The sequence below is a fragment of the Lepus europaeus genome, chromosome 14 (assembly GCF_033115175.1).
Source record: "Lepus europaeus isolate LE1 chromosome 14, mLepTim1.pri, whole genome shotgun sequence".
Classification (NCBI taxonomy): Eukaryota; Metazoa; Chordata; class Mammalia; order Lagomorpha; family Leporidae; genus Lepus; species Lepus europaeus.
In genome coordinates, this window is record NC_084840.1 from 62503779 (window position 1) to 62517792 (window position 14014).

The 14014-nt window shown below is 43.4% G+C and overlaps 1 protein-coding gene across 1 annotated transcript in view; it reads right to left on the minus strand.

The window, feature by feature from the left end:
- AKT3 (AKT serine/threonine kinase 3) overlaps positions 1 to 7869 on the minus strand; it is a 309299-nt gene extending 301430 nt beyond the window's left edge. Inside the window, exon 1 of the mRNA XM_062210714.1 lies at positions 7679 to 7869. The gene's annotated coding sequence lies outside the window, so the exon portion shown is untranslated. The remainder of the gene's footprint in view (positions 1 to 7678) is intronic.
- Positions 7870 to 14014: the final 6145 nt, after the last annotated feature.

Here is a 14014-nt window from a genome sequence, read left to right on the forward strand (position 1 = left end):
CAGGTACCTGCGCTCTTGCCAACCATGTAGCCTATCAGAATGGAGTTCTTGGCTCTTGGCTTTGGCCTGGCCCAGCCCCCAGCTACTGAAACACTTAGTAAGTGAACTATAGCTGGAGGATCTCTCCGTATCTCCCACCCTCTGCGTCACTCTGCCTTTCAAATAAAAATATATTACAGAGGGGCCGGCATTGTGGCCTATGTGGCAAAGCTGCTGCCTGTGATGCAGGCATCCCATATGGGCACTGGTTCAAGTCCTAGCTGCTCCACTTCCAAACTGGGAAAGCGGTGGAGGACAGCCCAAGTCATTGGACCCTGCATCCTTGTGCAAAACTAGGAAGAAGCTCCCGGCTTCAGATTGGCCAGTGATTGTGGAGTGAACCAGTGGATGGAAGACCTCTCTCTACCTCTCTCTGTAATCTGTTTTTCAATAAAATAAATCTTTTTAAAAAGTAAAATAAAAAATGAAACTGTCACCAAATTCTATTCATATTCATAATCTCAGATTTAAAATTGCTCTTGGGTCGCTACTGGCTAAAATGATACATCCTTTGAACGTAATCTGAGTTAGGATCAATAAACTAGAAATAAATGCAGTCACCTACATGTGGAAATGCTCTTAACTCATTAAGCCATAACCCATGTACTTTGACTTTATTTTCCTGCAATGGCTCTCTGCTCCACTCAGTCTCCCCTAACTAAACACACTGATCTGCAGGTTGAGGTGGGACTCTATCATGTGTTTCCTGGGGTAGAGCAAACTTCATCTCCTCCCACAGTCCTAACTTCTCTAAGACTAGGTTCTACCCAATGAGCTGTAACTGACAAAATTTGGTTTATTTCTCTCCAAAAACCTACTGTATTAAACATTTCATTGTTAGATAATCAAAATGTTCCCATTCTTATAAAAGGTTTTGCACAAAATTCTTGGCAGATTCAATTTATAATTTATAAGGCAGTTAAGCTAAAGGTATCTTCACTCAAAATTGAGAATTTGATAACTGCATTTGAATGTCATTTTACAATTTACAAAACATTTCACATCTTTTACTTCACTCTATCACAATATAATTTAATCAAGCAATGTGTGACAGTGCCTGGCAAATGGAGAGATACTCAACAAATATGGCATAAATAAATGAATGGAGGAATGAAGATGCAGCTTTAGATAAAAATAATAAACAGGCTAGGCAAACAAATGTTGTAATTCAACAAGGAGAACAGTACTATGCCATCTTAGAGAAAAAACTGAACTTAAACATTATGGAAATACCTGTAAAGAAACGATCTGAATTATAAGGAATGCTCTTCCCTGTTCATTAAAGGATGTTTCTTCTATACTGCCATTAAGTCCAAGGACTAGAGCACATTAAAATTATTCTTTTTCTTGACATTTCTTGAAAATTTTTGCTGAGATCATTAAGTTTCAACTCCAAATAAAACAAGCATCAACTTACCCAATTTTATGGAGACAAAAAGCAAAAGAATAGGATATTTTCTTAATGATTTTCCAAGAATTTTTAAGACATTTGTTTACTTAAATGGTAACTAACTGCTCAATTTTAATCAAAGAAAGTTCTTCAAATATCTTTTAAGACAGTCACTCAAAAAATATGTAACATACATATTTTACTCAGTCAACAAGTAGACTGTCTACTCTGTGATAAGACTACACTCAGCTACAGGGAAGCAGACAAAACAAAGTATTTTTAAAGACTTTTCCAACCCTACGACATAAATTCTTACCAAAGAGCTTCCACATGTATCATCCTATTTGACTCTAAAAACAAATTTGAGCAGTAGCTATTCTATCCACGATTCTGAACCTAGGAAAATGGTCACCAACCACTGCTCATGACATTTTTTCCCCACAGTCACAAGTTAATGACAAGTAAAAAGAGTGACTACTTGCAATTCAAGCTTTCTATCACATTGAACTCTCAAAAATATGTAATTTAAAAATGTAACCAACATGTGCAGAGTTCTGAACACTGCTATATCAAATTATTTTTCAAAAGTCCAGTAGAGTGTTTATAAATTAAAAATTAAATAAAACTAAGGCATCACAAATAAAATTATAACAAATTATCAAACTTAAATTATCAAATTATCAAGAAAATCAGATTTTTTTCAAAAATCCAGTGCAGTGTTTTTAAATAAATGAAAAATATAACTGAGACATCACAAATGAAATTATAACAAAAGACAAAGTAGTTGATATAAAGTCAAAAGTCAGCCAGAAATTATTTTTATAATTAAGAACAAAAGTCATAGGTTAGCAAATTTCAGTATGTTCATTTCTAAGTTATAAGTCAGAATACAATTCAATAATAAACTTTCTCTAAACTACAAATCTGGGCTGTAATTAATACCACGTAGAATGCATTTCTTTCTTCTTCACAACTTTTTATGTACTCTATAGATGCTACCCAAACTGAATTAATCAGGAACAACTAATGTTCAAATACAACAAAATGTTACAACTTTGATATACAAATGCTTGTTAAGGGCAACCACAATATAATTTTATGGCATTTTCTTATTCAAAAAGCAATTAAAGTTAATATATGTCATAATAAATATCCAGGGCTATATCAAACTTTTAAAAGGATTTCTGGGAAAGGAAGCATACTAAAGTGTAGAGAAAATTCAAGGCAACTTGCTCTGTACTTCAAATAATTCTAAGTCTGTCCCTTTGAAGAGTTGTTATCATATATAGCAAAAATATGTCCTACATGGAAGTGAGCCACATAAACTATGCATTTTGGGTGTTTCCTCCCTTCAGAGGACAGTAACAAACTCTGTGGGATTCTCTTAAAGCCCCTTCTACAGCTATCTTCACTGAGATCCAGACTATTATAGCAAAATATCCAATTAAGCATGGGTGAATTCCCTAACTTTCAGATAAAATATCAGTTCTTCCAAACTGCCTGTTCTTAAAAATTAACTCTATAAACTTTAAAATATATCTCCAAAAAAACACAAAGTATTTCTTTTCTTTTTTTTTTTTTTTTTTTTTTTTTTTTTTGACAGAGAGGATAGTGAGAGAGAGAGAGACAGAGAGAAAGGTCTTCCTTTTTGCAGCTGGTTCATCCTCCAATGGCCGCCGCGGCCAGCGCGCTGCAGCCAGCGCACTGCGCTGATCCGAAGGCAGGAGCCAGGTGTTTCTCCTGGTCTCCCATGGGGTGCAGGGCCCAAGGACTTGGGCCACAGCAGAGAGCTGGCCTGAAAGAGGGGCAACCGGGACAGAATCCGGCGCCCCGACCGGGACTAGAACCCAGTGTGCCAGCGCTGCAAGGCCTATTGAGCCCCGGCGCCAGCCCACAAAGTATTTCCTCTCCTTTTCCCCTACTCCCATTTAGAGCCATTTTCAACCAATATACCCATTATTAAAAATAAAAAAGCAACTTGTATTAGGTGATACGTTTAATATTCTAATTTGAAACCAAGAAAATACTTATTAGATTGCTCTGCTTCACATAATCCACTGAACAAGCTACTGATAAATTATCCCTTCCATTTCCCATGTAGAGTGTGACTTCTCTTTGCATGAAGGCATCCCTAACAACATGCATAGGTTGAGGTCTGCTGCTGAAGAAATTTCAGTTGTAGTTAGCCATATTTTCCTAAGATAACAAGTAAAAACCTACAACCTGCCTTGCAGACCTCTCTATTACAAAATGGGGGAGGGGGCCTACATATACATAAAATACAATGTATATATGGTCCATTAAAGGCCAAGAATCAGCTTGACCAGCTTGACAGGCTTCCCTCCAGATTAAAGGAAGAGTTAACCAGTAAGTAAGTATGGAATCCTGTAACAAACTTCATCACAACAGTCAATCAGAAAGGGCACTGGACAGACCAAGAAACTTGGGTCTCTGTTCCCAATTCTGCCCCTTCAAAGTGATGCTGTATAAGGTCGCTCTAATGCTCTGTCCCTGCTTCCTCAGCCATAAATTACAAAGTAGAGCACTAGAAAAGCTCTTCTATTTCATATATAGATGGTATCACAGGTGATAGTATTGTGAGTACACACAGCTCCTGTCCTCAAAAATTTAGTATATAGTTTGGAAGATCACACATTCAAACAAAATCTATGCTAAACTCCACTACTGGCAAAACACCACCTTCCTTTCCCCCAAATATAATCAATCTTACTTAACATGAGGGAGAGAAAGCCTCATGTGAAAATATTACAGTGTTTTCTTCTAGTAACCCTCCTTACTTTCCCCTCAAAATACTAGCAAAATTTAACATTTAGGGATGTGAAATATCAACAATATCAACAGAGTACTGACAAGAAATGGAACTAAAAATCACATCTACAGGTCAAGAAGAATACATTAATGGGTTCACAAGCTAGGATTTGAAGATTACTTGGCAGGGAAAATGACCTTCCATCTAATCTGATGAAAGACCATGCTGCTACAGAGTACACAAGCATTTGAGGCATTGAATTAGTTGGAAACAACTAAAATGAAAAGCAATGTTAATGGGTCAATTTTTTTAACTATATTAACTTGATTCCATGGAAATTGTTGTACTAAATTATCCAAATTTAGCACTGTGATTTGAAACTCTTGTGTAAGTAAGTTAAGGAACTCACTGAAACAAAAAGTGTTTCAGCATTAGCAAAGTTGAAGTACATTTCTATACTGCCTCAGTAAGCGCTTCTCTCAATAGAAAATCACTTTCAAAAGTATAGCAGGAGTTGTAAAGATTAGATGAATTAATACACGCAAAGCACATTCAACAGTTCCTTGCACACAAGGCAAGGGCTCACAAGGCATTGGCTGACCTTAACTCAAAACTGAATCTAGCCCTATCATACACAAAAGATGAGGATAAAACATTTCTTAACATCATTAGATCCAGACTTATCTTTCCAGAAAAGTGCAGGCTGTGTGAAACCAGTAGTTAGCATAGCAAAGCACATGCTGTAAAGTAGAGTTACCAAAAGAGCGATTTTAAATTAAATATTTTAGCAGAAATTCACAAAAAGTATGTGCACCATCGATTTATAAAATCCAAGTCAAATTACAGAAGTGATGTTGTCTAAAAATGAAATGGTTTTTCTGTCCTTGGATTTTGTTGCTCAAATCTAAACTTTAGTTTTTAAAGCTGTAAATTTAATCACAATATAAAGAATCTACAAAATCATGATAAAAATCTAACACACTGTTAACAGTTATTGCCTTATCTTCTCAAGGTTAAATTATTGAAAGGTAAAACAAGAAAAGAAAGTGTAGCATCTTTTCACAAAACACATGCAAAGGATAAGTGCTAAACTTCCACAAAATCAATTTAAAAAATAGGTTCCTCTTCATAAAGAAACCCCAACAGTTGGAAATTTCCATGTGTTTCATCAAAAGCTAGAGTTTAAAAATCCTAAGTACTTACTACTCTGCACCACACTCTAGGCTAAGTACATCTGTCCCACAATAAATTTAACCAGTACATGTTTATTTAGAGTTGGAGTGATGTGCAAAACAAATTCTCTTTCTAATGACAGTAATCCTCAATGAAAAGTAAATATTAGAAAGTTATTAGTCAAACCATCTTCCTAGCATACAGTTCACACTCAGTATTTGTTAAGTGAGTGAAACCTTATTTAAAAACACTTTACATCTATAAAATCACATACACAAGAGCCCTCTGACATACACATGTTAAACTGGGAAGTCGGAAAACAATTCACTAATCATTACAAAAGGCAAACTGTCAGGGACAAAGTGAGTTTAACGGTCCTCACAAGTCCTACACAATTACTTTACACTACATACTAGTTTTAAAACCCTGTAAGAAAACATACCACTGCAACTACACAATACAAACATTAAAAGTTAAAACAAAAACTGTACAACCATCTAAATGTCAACGTTGGCTCATTTATTCCACAGATGCACTCCCCTTGCTTTAAAATCAGAAGTTCAAGCCAATCAAAGACATTGGGGTCAACCCCAGTAACAAAAACAAAAAGTCGATCTTCAAATACAATTTCCTCTGTAATCTTTCAATGTCAAGATGATGGATTGTCTCAAAAAAAAAAGTACAGTCCTGACACATATTTTGCACAGAATTGTGTCATATACCTTGGAAAACTAGCAATTTACTAATAAGTAGACATTTCAATAAAGACTTTGTCATGTCTTAGACCACCTCCTGGAGTATCTGTATTCATTTTGCACCAATTTTGCAAATGATGCTCAATTTCTGAAGACTAATCTCCATTTTCTAAACCATCTTTATTGGGTTTTTCTACTTTGGGCTTTGTATTCCTGTATTTTAACTTCAAAATCGAAATGCAGTGGTTGTTTAGTTATTTATATGTCTACTACAAGATAGACTATGACCATGCATTACCAAATATGAACACGTGTCTCAACTGATGACTTGAGACAACTGGCAATGGACCAACTGCCAAAGCCATTATTTCATATCCTGTAACTTAAAGATGAACTAAAAAGAAAGTGCGGGGATCTTATCAGGTACTAGAAGTGAACCAATACGCACAGCTTTCACTTTTGGATTTCTACCTGGAAACTATCGATTACAAGCTATCCGGCTTTCAACCAAAATACCACAGTGGTGAAACCAGTTGTTTTTATTTTTCTTTGATGGAAGAAAAGGGAGCATCCTATGACTTATGGGTAAGCACCCCGTCTGCTTTCAGATCAACAGTAAATACCACTAGTGGAAAAAACCTGGCCCCAAAGAGATTCAGCAGCTCTAGCCTAACCGTAGATTCCCGGGAAATCCCAAACAAGGGTGACCCCGCCTCGGCGTCAGGGTGAACGCCGCCGCAGCCAGCGAGGCTGCAACTTTGGGCTGGGTAGGGCCCCACCAGCATCATGGCTGATGCAGCCCGATGCGCAGGAGGAGGTGGACGAGGAAGAGGCTGGTTTGTTTACTTGCAGCCTGAGCCGCCGCCGCCAGCGGCGACAGCATCAGTGGATCAGCCAAACCCAGCATCTTCCGCACATTTCTATTCTTAGCACACAACTCCCAAGCGGATCAAAACCCCACTACTATTAAAAACACAGACGAGCGCGCTACCCACCCCCCCACACACACCCACCCCACCGGTGCCGTCTTTTCCTGTGCGCCGGCGGCGGCGCAGGGTGGGAGAGGAAGGAGACCCCGGGCCGGGGGGGTGCGGGGAGGGCGCCGGTGCATCCTCGCCCTCACCCCACCCCACGCGCAGACGGCCCCCTCCCCCAACCCACACACCGACCCCGGGCGCCGCACGCGTTACATAACCTCGCCGCCACCCCCGGTCCGAGCGGCGCCCCCTCCCCACGCCGCGCGGCCCCGCCGGGGAGGGGCGAGGGAAGGAGCGCGAGTTGCGCAGAGACCGGAGGCGCCAGGCCGGGGCAGCCCAGACACAGACGGTACCGCTAGGCCGGGAACACCCTCCCCGGCCCCCTGCGCACCGCCGCCCCCCAGCTTCCCCCGGAAAGCGAGGGGGCGTCGGTGTCACCCGCGCCGGGCATCCCCCGGCCTCCCCAGCCCACACCCAGAGCCGCCGGCGACCCAGCCCCCGCCCACGCCCCCGGCGCGGTGACAACCCAGACGCCCCCGCCGGAGGGAGGCCAGAGGGAGGACCCGGGCCCGGGGCCCGCGGGGAATGCAGGCGAGGCGGGGAGGGGGCGAGAGTGGGGGGCGGTGGCTGTTACCTGCAAAGGCGGCGGCGGCGGCCCCGGCCCCGCAGCTGCTCGGGCGGCGGCGGAGGATGGAGTTGGGGGGCGGGGGGAGGAGAGGGGGCGACTCGGGGGTCCCCCCTCCCTCCTCCTCTCCTCCTGTCCTCCCCCCACCCCGCAGAGCCTCTGGCCCCCTGGAGCCCGGTGCGGCCCGCGGGAGGGCAGGCGAAGGGCTGCAGGGGAGGGAGGGAGCCGGCCGGGCCGGGCCGCGGAGCTGGAGCGGGAGGAGGCGGCGGCGGCGGCGGCGGCGGGAGGGGGAGGGCGGAGGGAGGGCGGCGGCGGGGGGGGGGGGAGGAGGAGGCGGAGACTCTACATGGGAATCGGATATCGGCTACAAATTCAATTCATCACCAGAAAACACCGCTCGGGCGGGGGCCGGATCTTGCCGGCGGGGCGGCCGCAGGCGGAGGCGCCGGGCCCCCGGGCGCGCCCTGCGCGGGGCGAGGGTCTGCGGCCTCCGCTCGAGGGCCGCGCCTCGCCCGGGAGACCCCGCCGCCGCCGCCTCCCCGCCCCCTCCTTCCTCCCGCTCGGGGCCGCCGCCGATCGGTTCTCGCCGCCGCCGCCGCCGCCGCCGCGGGGCTTGTTGTTGACTTTGAGGAAAACTCCTGACGTCAGGGGCTGGCTCTCGGCGACTGGCGGGAGCGGCTTCCCCGCGTCCCCGGCCCTGCCCGCCGCCTCAGCTCCCCTCCTGGCCGGGCCCTGGTCCTCCAGGCTTCCCCGCGCCCCCCGAACCCGCGGCGCCCGGCGCCCCCTCTCCTCTCGCGAGAACATCCCCCCCCCCCCCAGCCAGCCAGAGCCGAGAGCGGGGGCAGTCATTCCTGGGCGGGAAGTTCTGGGTTTCCCCCGCGCCCGCGTGGCCCTTGGCGGGCACCCGAGGCCGGCCGCGATGGCTCCGCTCCCGGCGCCTTCCTGCGCGCACCCGCCCGCCCAGGCTGCAGACCCCGCGCCGCGCTCGAGGGCCCGCACCTGGAAGCCCCCGAGGTGGGCGGTGCCCGTGGGGAGGGAGCCCCGGCGGCGTCGAGCGGGTCGGGAAGGCGTCCCAGTCGCAGCCCCTGCGGGAAGAGGGCTCCGGGCCGTTATTACCAAGCGCTGAAGCAGCCCTAATTGGCCCCGGGGACGTTACCGTCCAGCCCAGGAACACCTCCCCGAAGAGCCCCCCACACTGCTGGCTCTCACGCCGTACTGGCTATATTGGGGTTGTAATTCACCCTTAACATCACGCCCCTTTGGGGGGATATTAGTTTTCATTGACTTTGGGGCAGCCATGATGTATTCACACTCATAACGACCAAACCAGAAAGCGTTTCTTTCGAAGTTCATGGCTTCTGCGAATATTTGATAATAGATTGTTCTTTTGCAAAATGGCCGTATTTACCATCCATGACGCTCCAGAAAGTTTACTTTTTCTTAGGCCATGTTTTATCGCTTCTGGAAACATCTGGCAAATGCTAGTAGTCTGCCACGCGGCTCCAGTCTTGTTTATAATACCTGTTATTTGTTCCCCCTGCAAGATTCTTGTCCATATCTTTGCCTTCTTTCCGTATAAAAGTTCCTTCTCCTGATGGTCGCTCGTCTGCTTTTCCATGTGCCGCCATCACCTAACTGAGATGAAAGTCTTTCTGTATCCCCTGGTGTTTCTTAATCTTAATCCATCTAGGTCCATGTCTTTTCTCTCTTAGAAAATGCACAGGAATAGGTAACCTAATAAGAAGGGAAAGGTTTTCGGAGATGTTTCAATTCAGTTTTTCATATTCGTTAGGAGACACCTGTTTCCTTGACCGTTCTAGAACACAGTTTGCCATATTAGGATACACTGTTCAGCTCAGAGTAAAGGTCTCTGTTGCTGCTTTACCGTATTTTCCAGCATGGAAAAGGCTGATTAATAAACATAGATGGCTAATTCTCCTCATTTTCTCCATGTAGAAAATAAACATAACTTATTCATCAGACCTCAAACATTAGCTATTGGCAAAATGATTTGGCTACAGATTTCTTGCTGTAAAACACAAAAATGGATCCAATTTTGGTTCTGCAGTAGCCCAATCCACTTTAAGAAAACAGTCCCTCAAAACAGCAGCACTAGGAAGAGTGTCAAGCTCTTTCAAATGTTTAACTCTGAGAGTTATTGTGCTATTCCAGATTATTAGATACCTCCTTTCAATAAGATTTTCACTTTTGACATATTTGTGAGAACTAAATTTATCTCATGAGCCATGCTGCCTCAGAATATTTATCCTAGTCTCATCAGATTGAATTAAATTTCAGCTGGATTAGATCCTAAGATTAAGTTATATAAATCATAATGGATCATATACTCTGAAAAACTGTCAACTTCAGCTCTATTTTTGCTTTTGTACTATAGTAGTTTCATGAATTCATAAAAAAGCACATGAGATTTTATTACAGATTATTATTAATTAAGCTATTGTTTATTGAAATAGCATCAGACTTTCTCTTAGACTTTGCCATTACAGTTTGGCAGAATCTGCCAGTTGTGGTACGATAGTACTGCATAGAGAGGGCATATTGGATTTCTCTTCGTTTTTCTTCTCCTCGTATCCCAGTAACATGGGGTGCAACAGTATGTTCTTCCATGGGAATTCCAAGAGAAATCCCTCATTCTTTATTAAGCCAGATGTTCTTAAGATTAACATGTTTCTATAGTGGTTTTATTATACCTTTAAGGAACATGTTCAACTCTTCTTTATACAACCAATGAGTAAATTAGATACTGAAAGCTGTTTCTTAGTACTTCTACCATTTCTTGTGAATAACTTAAACAAGAAGGCACATTTAGAATTCTAAGACATAAATGTCTTAATCCATTCAGACTGCTATAACAAACTACCATACCCTGGATTGCTTATGGACAATAGATACTTATTTGTCCCTGTGCTGGGGCTGGAATCCAAGACCAAGGCACTGGCAAATTTGGTGTCTGGGCCTCCTTTATAAAGGCACTAATTCCATTCTTCAGGGTTCCTTCCAAGGCATGTCTCCCAAAGGCCTCCTCCCCGTCCCCAGCCCCAATTACCTTGGAAGTTAGAATTTCAACATCTGAATGTGGGGGAACTCAGACCAGAGCATCAGGTCGCAAAATATAAGTTGCTGCTTCTCTGTCTCAATAGAAAGGGTGTTTTGTCTTAGGACAGCATGTAGCACCAAGTAAGCACAGAGTCTATGTTTGTGGAATAAAGTGAATGAACAAGCAGATGTACAAACTGTGCACTATGTGCAGTTTCTACAGTGCTCTCCTCTTAGAGTACAAAACAGTTTATTGGAAAGAACATAACACACTTCAGAGCCTGGCAGACCTGAGCTCAGATCCTCTCTACATACTCTGTATCTTCTCAGGCAACTCGCTTCATTTTTCTAAGCCTTGATTTCCTCCTCTGTGAAAGGACAATTACAACTACTTCAACAACTTACTATACAAACTAAGTTTTATAAAATCTTGGTACCTAAAATACAGTGTGAGTGATCAGCAAGCTAAATTCCTAAACCGCAAATGTGAATATATTCATGTTAATATAACATTAGCTACTACAACAAACAAGAAGAAAAGCCTAGATTGGCACATAACAATGGAACTGTATCTCTCATTCTTGTAAAGTACTGAATGGCAGGCAAGTCTCCACTGAACATTAATTCATGATCCCAAGTTTCCTCCATGTTAGAGCTCTGATAATCACAACATCAAGTTGGCAGATGGGGAAAAGCATGAAGGATTGCTCAAGGAAGAGTGTATGTACATCACTTCCACTCACATTCCACCAGTTAGAATTCTCCCAAGCCGTCTCCCAGCTAGGCAGACCATGCAATGGAGTATAAGTCAAGAAGCCAAAGACTGAACAGCTAGCCAGTTTCTCTCACACTTGGTTTCTGAAATAACTATGGTAAGTCTACAGCTGTAATTAGTGAATATCCTAGATGACTGAAGGTGTCCCCCCAAATTTATGCCTAACCTCAGGTTATTATTAGGTGTGACCTTAAAGAAGTCAATAGGTTATATGGGTGGAAACTGCAAGAACGGGATTAGTGACTGTATAAAAAGAGACAAGAATTTGCTTCCTCCTTTCTCCTTACTTTCTTCCGTGGGAAAATACATGAAGAGGGCCGCCACAAACCCGGACCTGAGCCCGCACCACACACTGACTGAGCTGGCAACTTGATTCTGGACTTCCCAGCATCTAGAATTGCGAGAAATAAATTTCTGTCGGTTAAGCCACTAGTCTGTATTTCTGTATTAGCAGTCCTAACTAAGACATAGACCAAGAGTCCATTGCAATAATTATCAATACTAATTCTTTTGGTTCTTCACAGATTTTTTTTTTTTTTAAAGCATAGACCATGTGCCTGTATTGACACATGAAACTGAGTTACTTAAAGCCCTGGGAAAACTTTCCTCTTTTTTATTTTTCTTTAAGATTTATTTATTTGAAAGGCAGAGTTACAGAGAGGCAGAGAGAGAGAGAGAGAGAGAGAGAGAGAGAGGGAAAATTTCCATCCACGGTTCATTCCCCAAATGGCAGATTTGAAGCTAGGAGCCTGGAGCTTCCTCCAGGTTTCCCATGTGGGTTCAGGGCCCCAGGCACTTGTGCCATCCTCCACTGCTTTCCCAGGCACATCAGCAGGGAGCTGGATTGGAAGTGGAACACCTGGAACTCGAACCAGTGCCTATATGGGATGCCAGCACTGCGGGCGACAGCTTTACCCACTACACCATGGTGCTGGCTCCTCCTCTTTATCGTTGGCAGGTTTTTTTTTTTTTCATATAATATTACTATAGTATGAATGAAAATTTTTCTCATTCCCATTCTCACTGTCTCTCTTGGACAACTACGTGTGTTAGCAGCTTGAGTCATCTCTCAACGTTATACTTCATGTTTCAGGACAGGTGGGTTGTAGAAAGTTACTGATCTCAAATAACTGCTGTTAGTTAAAAAGCCAGAATTCATGTTTGAATTCCAAAGCAACAAGTATACATAATTATTATAATAAACTGGATGGTAGAATCATGGTATGTAGTAAAAATAATACATACCTAATAATCCCAGAGCCTCATTTTAGCATATAATTTTAACTTTCTGAGGTGGCATGCATTTCTAGTTGTTTCAGAATTTGCTCTGTGGAGACTGAATTTTGCAATGCCACAGCCAGCAGTGAAACAATAGTAGTAAATTTCCAACCCTCACATGGGTAATTACGTCTACTCCTTCCTCAGTTGTCTCATGTAAATACAGTCCCCCATGAAAATAAACCCCAGAAAGTTTCACCATCCATTTAAAAACAGTTTCTACTAATAATGAAAGAACTTTGTACAACATGAAATCTATACCTGCCTTTTTTCTTAATCTATTATGAACTCTTTCTATTGTTAATTCTATACTATTTCATCAGGCAATACTGATTTGTTTTTTTCAGGAAGAAGAGATCCAATTTAGAATTTTTCTATTGATCTTTAGTTACTAGACAGAATGATGGCAACTTTATATTTCAAACAGTATCTCAATTCAGCATTTAGGTTTTAACCAAAACTTTGAATTTGATTTAAGATTCAAGCCTTCTTAGGCTAAAAGCTTTAGGAGGACAGCAGGCAGGCTCAGCTTCTCTAGTTCTCCATCCTGTCTTCCTCTTCCATTCCCATCAGTCTCTGGGCTGAGCACAAAACAGCCCCTACCCAGCTGGTACCTTTGTCGATCAGCTTTGCACTCTCTCAGCACACAGAACTGGCTACATGATTTGCAGAGCCGGATGCAAAATGAAAATGCCAAGCCCTTCGTTGGAGAAGAATTAAGAATTTCAAGACAGTAACAACAGCAGTGAACCAAGTGCTACACACATGCATGTGCATGAAACTGCTGACATGTGCTTATGGCTGCCTGTCCAGGGACTGTCTGGAGAGTTACCTCTGGGCTTCTGTAACTCCAGTTCCTATGTCGTGGGCAATGCACCTTTTCCTTCAGGCTGCACATGATTACCCCTCAGCATCTGTCTCCTCAGCCCTATGGGGGTCTCTCTGTTGGACTCCTCTCACCGTCTACCAGAAGGTCTCCTCTGCAGAACTCAAGATGGCTCCAGGCCAGTTCTTTTTCTCCCCTGAGACTTTGGACCACAAGAAACATTCAAACACACTTTGCTTGGCATATGGTTCTCTCCCTCTTGGTTTGGTCATCGAGACAGCTGGGTAGCTTATTTCCCTATTTTCTGAGTGGAAGTCAGACCCCAGTCCTCAGAACCTCTCACCCCCATACACAGGACATTCCACTCTCCACATGGAAGTCCAGGGAAGCTGCCTGGCTGAAGAGCATG